This window comes from Castor canadensis, chromosome 14 (genome assembly GCF_047511655.1).
Source record: "Castor canadensis chromosome 14, mCasCan1.hap1v2, whole genome shotgun sequence".
Classification (NCBI taxonomy): Eukaryota; Metazoa; Chordata; class Mammalia; order Rodentia; family Castoridae; genus Castor; species Castor canadensis.
The window spans coordinates 25,208,450-25,217,456 of NC_133399.1; the positions used below are offsets into that span (position 1 = coordinate 25,208,450).

The window sequence follows — 9,007 nt, forward strand, 5'->3', positions numbered from 1 at the left end:
GTTCTCTTTCTTCCTTTTGTAAAAACAAATGATTGAGATAGAAAATTCAGGAATAGTATGAAAACGCATCAGGCGACTATTTCTTTCTTCATAAGGAAGAACTGAGGCAATTATTTCACTGAATACACAAATGGAAAACAGCATGATAAAGAATAAGACAAAAGTCATTTGCTAAACATTTTTTTTGGTTTTGAAACATTAGAAGGATTTTTTTTTTATTTTTGATATATCAGAATTTTTTTTGCAATTATTAGCGTTACTAGTAAAATGACAGGGCAAATATGACTTTTGAAGGGAAAGCAGATGCTATGATTAAGGTTTTACAAACTATCACTAATTTGCAAATACAGGAAAGTGCATAAGAATATGGTATGTGCGTTGTAAACAATGTAAGGAAGTTACTATATAACATTTTTAAAATGTAATATCATGATTCAAAAATAAATACTCCATCTTGAACTGTTTATTTTTTATCTAGTAAAAATTAGTTTTTATTCCATATTTTAAAATCTAAACCAGACAAAATTACCCATGGTGTTTCAAAAAGAAAAAGCCAGTGGTATCTGTAACTATTCTCAAATAAACTTTTAAAACTTTTACTTTAAATTATTTACTTTTATCTTTCTGAAAATGTTTCTTGTTTCACAGAAAGATCATGTTAATAATAGAGCTTCTCATTAAAATTCAATTAGGAAATAAAACTTAAAGTATAAATGTATGAATTTAATTTATAAAGGTTACTTTATCTTAACACTGGGCTTGGGGATGTCACCCTTTTGAGAAGAAATGCAAGCAAAGTTTTCAAAACTTATAAATAAGAAAATAAAAACTATTCAGTGTATTTTATGACATTCATTAAATTAAGAAAATTTTTTCAGCAGGTGTTATGCAATAAAATATCTATTATACCCTAAAAAGACCTGCACAAAAATGTTTCTAGTCACACTATTCATAGTGGCCAACTAGTAGAAATTCAAATGTCCATCCACTGGGGAATGCATAAACAAATTGTGGCACATTCAAATCCTATTCCAAAATTAAAAGAAATGAAACACTGATACATGTAATAGAGTTTTTGTTTTATATTGAGTTTTAGGGAGGAAATTTTTTTCTTTTGTTAATCATTGTTAATCAAAATGAATTCGTTTGCTATTTAAGAATGTTAGCAAAGAATTTTAGAACACATGACTTCATGAATAAAATATCTCTTTCAAAAACTGAATTTTATACTTCAATAAAAATATTCTTGAAACTTTCATGAAAAGAAAACATTAATAGAATAAAATGCCTGGTAACTTATGTGAGAGGATTTCTGAAACTGTATGCATGAGAAACTCTAAAATACTGAATTCAAATAAGAGAGAAGAATACTTTAGAAAAATCCATACTAACAACTAATGTGAAAACAAATACCTATACACCAGGACATTGTCCCCCAAAGCCTTGTTTTTCCTTTAAAATAACCAAACTGTATGGAATGACTCCACTTCCTTAGTAGTATGCAACAGCAAACTCACAGACATGTTACTTAGTAGGTAAGTATTTTAATGAAACATCACCTTCACCTAGCTTTTCCTAATGCTGACATATTATACCAGAGTGCATTTTCTGTGCCATGAAATTAGCATTAATCAAATATACATAACCAACACTAGCCATAGGCTTTATCTGAATTTACCCCCATGTACCATTTTTCATTCAAACCTAATCCCAGATACCATGCAGCAGTTAGCCACCTTGTCTTCCTAGTAACCTCACTAAGACATGATCTTGTCAAGATCAAAGATCTTGGCTAGACATCCATTTAAAATGAGACAATCCATGAACAAAACAATCTACAAGACCCTGTGGGAAGAAATAACAGGTAAAAGATGTTTTAATAGTTAAACATGGCCAAGATATTTTACAGCCGTGACTGTGACTGTCTCTTCTCACGATGGAGAAAAGACAGCCTCTTCATCGGATGCTACTGAGAAAACTGGATATCCACAAGTAGAAAGCTAAACTAGATCCCTGTCTCTCACTCTGTACCAAAATCAACTCAAAGTGGATTAAAGACTTAATATAAGGCCTGAAGTTTTGAAACTACTCCAAGAAGCAGTAGGAAATACCTTGGAACAAATAGATATAGGGAATGACTTTGAAAATAGAACTTCAAAGGCTCAGCATCTAAGAGAAACAATGAACAAATGGGATTGCATCAAACTAAAGAGCTTCTGCACAGCAAAGGAAACAGTCACCAGACTCAAGAGATAACTCGCAGAATGGGAGAAAATCTTTGCCAGCTCCTCATCCAGTAAGGGACTAGTATCCAGAATCTTGAGGGAACCCAATAAACTCAGCCCCTAAAGAATCAACACCCCAGTGAAGAAGTGGGTACATGAATTTAACAGGGAATTTTCAAAGGAAGAGGTGCAAATGGCCAGTAAATGCATGAAGAAGAGTGTTCAAATTCCCTGGTTATAAAAGAGATGCAAATCAAGCAACACTTATGTTTCATCTCACGCCAGTTAGAATGGCCATAATCAAGGGTAAGGATGTGGAGAAACAGGAACTCTTAAACACTGCTGGTGGGAATGAAAATTAGTACAACCACTGTGGAAAGCAGTATGGAAATTCCTCAAAACACTAGACATAGAGCTGCCATATGATTCAGTGATACTGCGCCTGGGCATCTACCCAAAAGAACGTAGAACAGAATACAGGAGAGACACCTGTACACTGATGTTCATCGCAGCACTATTCATAACAGCTAAGCTCTAGAAAAAACCAGATGCCCTACAACCAATAAATGGATTATGAAATTGTGGTACATATACACAATAGAGTTTTATTCAGCTGCAAGGAATAATGACATGAGGTTTGAAAGTAAATGGATGCAATTGGAGGAAATCATGCTAAGTGAAGTTAGCCAGAATCAGAATCAAGAAAGCCCCATGTTTTCTCTCATACATGGAAGATAGACCCAAAGATAAACATATACACCAAAACAAGCATGATCATACACAAACCCAGCTATAGAACATATTTGTAACAGTGTATGGAACTCGGGGAGAGAGGGAAAGGAAAAGAGTGATAGAGCATCAGTAATATCATAAAACCTAAGATGTGAAGGCAGGAAATAAGGATGCGTATTCAGAAAACATACCAAGTATTGACTCGGTACAGTTGCAAACCCACCTTTAAAGAACACTTTACTTTCCTGAAGAACATTTTTCCTGACTCCAATATCTTGTTCTGTTTTGAGGACTAGCATCATAGAATTGTTGTAACTGCCCCTATCGTACTGTGAGAAACCATGAAGGTCCTCACACTGTCTCCCTGATATGCCAATGAAGGCTGTGGCCCTGGTTTGGAGACTCATTCTAAATGTTTATTAAGGCTTCACCAACACTTCTTGTGATTGGTGCATTATTTTCTTGGTCCATCTCTCAAGACTCTTAGGAGAAAGGTATTCCCCTCATGTTTCACAGCTGAGGAAACTAAGGCCCAGTGAGTGGTGCAGTCGCCCCTGTCATATGGCTGGCAGGTGAAAGAGTAAATACAACAGATTTTGAATGCCAGGTGGAAACCCAGGCCTCACCCTACAGGACCTACCTGCTCATCTAACCCTGTAACAAGGAATACCATCTTTTCCTTTCACTGTTTTTATTTTTCATATTAGCAAGTGCACTTTTCCTAAGGATCCATTCTTAGCTGTGATATTTGTTTTTCCAGTTCATAGGTAGGATAGGTTTACATCATGATGCTAAAAACAAAAAAAGATGCAGTGAGCATAGATATATTATTTTGTGCAACATTTCATCCCAGAAAGGCCATGACAGTCACACCAGTAGAACTGTCCTCCACCCACCTTTCCCTGCATGGGTCTTGCTCCTCTCAGCCTAGGCTGAGCTCTCGCTCATGACCCTTTTCCTTGTTGACCTTGACACTGCTTCCATGATGTGGGCCCATGATTGCTGGGCCTGCATCCAAGGCCCAGCTCTCCATCGTCTCTCAGCTTTTCTTTTCTTTCCTTTGAAATACCCCTAGCCATAAGCTTTGTGCGTGTCTACCTCCCCATGTGTGTCTACCACCACCAGCGCGCTCACAGCCTGCACCAGGGGCCCGCTGAAGAGCGCGCAACGGCGGCGAGCCGCCGGGCGCCACCTTGACCTCAAGCACGCAGGCCCGCAGCGCGGACGCACTGGTGCTCGTGCACTTGACGCCCAGCTTGAACTGCTCGCGCGAAAAGCGATCCCGGGACTTGTCACTGGCCAGGGTGCACGTGTCAGTCGGGAACTTGAGCTTGCACGACAGGCCCTGCGACACCTCCAGCAGCAGCTGCGGGGTCATGTCGGCCAATGGGGTGGCTCAGAGCACAGCGCAGCCCTGCTCCACCTCCTGGCGGCAGCGTGTCACTCGATAATGGTCCACCAGGCCTGGCTGAGCAGGCTGAGCACCCGGCGTAGCCAGGTAGGCCACGTGCGCTGAGCACTCAGTCAGCGACACCAGCAGGTCGCCCAGCTCCACCAGACTGTCCCCCGCCTCTCCGAAGCGACCCATGTTGTGCTGGCTCTGCACGTCGTGGGTGAGGATGGAGAGCCCCTTGGTGCGCGCGATGATGGTGTCCCGGCACTGCTTGAAGGACTCCGCGCCCGCACATGGGGAGGCGGGGCCTTCGAAGAGCACAGGCCGGGCCTCGCTGGACAGCAGCAGCAGGTCGGCCACCAGCTGCATCTTGCCCATGCAGTGGTCGCAGACGGACACCAGCCTTTTCCGTGGCTGCGAGCTGGCCCCACCGACGGAGCTCACAGGAGCCGGAGAAGCTGCCTCGCCAGTGGGCTTCCCAGCGTTGCCGCTAGCCATCGTGCCCGGGGGGCACTGGCATGCTGCTCCGGAGCGCGGTACCACCGCCGCTACCGCCGCCCCCGCGCCTCAGCTGGCCAGGGCCGTCGTGCCTCCCGCGCACCATCATGCCATCCACCGCCGCAGGCAGGGCGCACGGGGCTGCGGCGGCCGGTGCCCGGGCGGCGCGGGGCGGGCCCGAGGGCCTGGGAACGCTGCAGGCTTTTGAGGGCGCGGGGAGGGACTGCGGCGACCGGCCTCCTGGAGGGCTTGCAGGAACCATGAACCGGGGCGCAACAAACTCACAGCCCGCGCTCCTTGCCGCTCTGCTGCCTGGAAAGTCCCTTCTGCTGGGTTGCCTTCCTGGGCATGGCCCGGCGGGACCTCCGGAGCGGAGAAGGCGGGACAGGGAAGCTGGGAGTTGTCCTTCCTTCCTTTGAAATCAAAATCCTTTCCTCGGGGAGGATCGCAGGCGGCGGCTCCGGCGGGCTGTACTGTCAGCCGCTGCACTCCAGTTCACCGTGGGTTCGGCGGCGCACGTGGGCCTCAGAAGGCGCTGGGACCCAAGCAGGCTGCACTTCCTCGCGATGGCGGCCAAGGCTGGCGCTCCGGGACGCACGGCCGCTCCCAGCACATCTCCTGCCTCCCGCGCTCGGGAGAAGCGGCGCCGGCTAGCAGGGCCGAGGGTGTGGTCGACGCTGTGGCGGCCGCGCCGAGTCAGAGTCTAGCGGGAGCCTGCACTGATTGCGCACGGCGGCCGCCCCGCTCGCGCTCTGGCCCGCCACGCCCGGGCGTGCCGGCTCCGTGGCTGCCCTTCCCGCCCGCCCGCCTCGCCGGCTCAGTGCGCGCGGCCCGGCACCGCGGCGGCACGCTCTCTCTGACCGCGCGCCCGGCGGCCCGCTGCTGGCTGGCGGCGCGAGTCCATCCCGGTGGCCTTCTGGTCTCGGGCCCGCGGCGGCTGAGCTCTCCAGAGGCCCCGGGCCCCGCACATCGGCGCCTCTGCGCGCGTCGCCCCCGGGCGGCTGGGCCAACTCAGAAGGTCCCCGTGGCGCTGCGGCAGCCGGCCGGGGCCCCGGCTCCTGCCATTTTTATCAACCACCAACTTTCGAGCGAGCGCCCAGAGACTGAAAAGGAAGGGCGGGTGCCGAAAGGCAGCGGGGAAAACACCGCTTCCTCTCCGCATGCGGCTTCGCCTCGGTGCGCCGCCGCCCGCCAGGGCTGCTGGAGGCCGCTCCTCTCGGCGTCCGCGCCTCGCCCCCCCAGCAATAACTTTTTAAAAAGTAAATCACAGTTTATTAAAACTAAAACTTTAATGTTTCAAAAGATCTGCATCAGAAATGAAAAGAACACCTGCAGAAGAGGAGGAAGTATCTGCAATTTATTATATAAATCTAAAATGTATAAAGAATGCAGAAAGAAACTGAATAAAGATTTAGAATGTATAAAGTAAACTTGTAACTCACTAATAGAAGACAAATAACCCAATTTAAAAGTGTGTGAAGGATCTGAACAGACCTTTTCTTCAAAAGACACGCAAGCTCCAAATAAGCACTTGAATAAGATACAGGCAACTAGTCATGGGTAAATGCACATCAATGAAATCCATAATGGAATAGCTCTTTCCATGAACTAGCAGGGCTAAAATCAGAAAGTCAGGTAATACCAAGGGATCACAAAGATGTGGACACTTCAATACTCACACACAGCTGGCAGGATGAAAAACGGTGCAGTCCCTCAGGACCCATTCAATATTTAGTCAAATAACTAAGCAAGAGTCAACCTACAACCCATTAATACAACTCCTATGCCTATACTAACAGCAAATGAAAGCCTAAGTCAGCCCAAAAGCTTACATGTGGATGGACACAGCAGCCTTCTTCCCAGTAGCCAAAAAGCAGAAACACCCAGACCCTCAGGAAATGATGAATGGCTCAACAATGTGCAGGATCTCTTACAGTAGAATACTATTTTGGCCCTAAGGAGGAATAATGTCCTGAAACATGCTGTAAGATATTTTAACACTGAAAACACTATATTGTGACAGAAGCCAGTAATAAAAGACCATATATTATAATTCTTTTCTTTATGTGAAATATTCCGCACACAGAACCTGTAGAGACAAAAAAAGATGTGGTTGCTTAGGGCTGGGGGAAAAGGTGAAGTGGAAGGGTACTGGGTTTCTTTTTGAGATGAAATGTCCAAAATTGATGATGGTAATGGTTTTGCAATTCTGTGACTAGAGTGAAAACACCTGAATGACACCTATTCACCAGGTGAGCTGCCTGGCATGCAACTCTGACTCAATGGAGCTATTGTTAAAATTTTGAATTTGGCAAGCTTTAGCAGTCTGGTATTGAGAGTGATTTATCAGTCCAATATCAATATTGATGGTCCAATGTCAACACTTATGATAATGAAGAATGAAGAGGTTGTTGTTAGCTTTATTGGAATTGTTCACTTGATCAACCCGATGAAAGCAACACTAATTGCTAACACTTTTGACCACTTTCATGGTGGGCATTGGTGTCAGATTTTGTCTAAATTTACACTTTTAATCTAAACAAGTGCCTGGCAAAATTGGGTTATTGTAATTCTTACACATCAAAACCTGCACAGCAACTCAGAAAGAGATCAAGAGGTACAAGTTCACAGTTTTCAATTGTGGATCCATGGAGCTATAACAAATGATGATATCTGCTTTCTGTCTATTTTTACTTAGAAGTTTGGTTTCAGTGTGATTTTTTCAACATGACCTATTATATTACAATGGTGGACACTCATTTCTGTCCATATTGGCCATAATTTGCATGCTATTTGGGTAAGTAGGCATTATGGATGTTACAGTAGATGAACTTACACGATTTGCATGTCCACATATGTCAATAATAAGATATGGGCTTTTCTAAACAAAATATGGCATTGCTTTTAAAAAGACCACATGTGAAAAAATGGAGAAAGATCCCAAAATCTGTGTAAAAATGACTTGCCATCCAGAGTTTTATACCACAATAAATTATCAAGAATGTATGAGGTAAAATATATCACCCACTTATCCCTTCAGGTGGGCCACTAGTAGGGAAGATAGTGAGAGGCCAGAGAAAGAGAGAGAGAGAGAGAGAGAGAGAGAGAGAGAGAGAGAGGGAGAAATGGCTGGGTAGGAAGGAAACAAATTATGGATTAGTCGAGCAAAAATGTGTTAAATAAAAGAAAAGAATTATAATATATGGCTCATCAGTAAATGCTGTTTCCATGATCATAAGAGTAAAACGTTGATTTTTTTAGTAAAACTTAATGAAAGTCAGTGGGTGTGGCTGTGATCACAGGCATGTGCTCACAGAAGAAAATTCTAAGGGAACAAAACCCATCTCTCAGCTGCAGGAAGTCCCTGGGTGTATCAAACTGAAAAGCCAATACATCAGAATCTGAATGTGATCTAGATATGCACACACAGTGCACACAAGCATGTCAGCTGACATGTGTGCACCACATACATATACAAATGATGTACATATATCCACCTGCATCGATCAGAGCAATCGACTGCTGAAATTAGGGGTGGGAAAGACTTGGGGAAATATGTCTTCAGTGTCATCTTTGCATTTGCCACTCACATACATATTTATGTTTGATTGAATGTAAAAACAAAAATGATTTTGAAAGAGTTCTTAATGACTTATATACACTTTTCTTCAAAATTGGAGAATATTTATTTCTTTGTTTACTTTTTTCTTTACCTAAGTATTCTGGTGTTATATTATAGAAATAAAATCATGCAGAGAAATTTGAGCACTCCTCTTTTCTCACTTACAGATGACCAGTCAGAAGAAGGCTGTTTCCTCCAATTAATAACGTGATATTTTTACATATTGTCCCCCAACATAAAATAGATAGATTTGCACTTTTCAATTTTGAGCAGAGGTCAAACTGCTTCTAAAGTGAGCCAAAGTTCTTCTCAAAGTTTCTAACGAGTTAAATTATGATGTCTACAAGCAAATCTAAAACTTTCAGCACCAGCTACACTGTGATGCTACCAAACATTTTCTCAGCTTTTCCCTCTACAGACTATTCCATGCATTTTACTAAAAGTCAGGCCCTCATTTGCTCCCTTTCTACCTATCTATTCTTATTTGATGCAGTGGAAATATCTTGGTGACCCCATTTCCAAGCTGAGAGCACATTA

At 44.0% G+C, this 9,007-nt stretch overlaps 1 pseudogene; it reads right to left on the minus strand.

Moving 5' to 3' along the window:
- Window positions 1-4,028: 4,028 nt before the first annotated feature.
- On the minus strand, window positions 4,029-4,848 carry LOC109679231 (talin rod domain-containing protein 1-like; annotated as a pseudogene).
- Window positions 4,849-9,007: the final 4,159 nt, after the last annotated feature.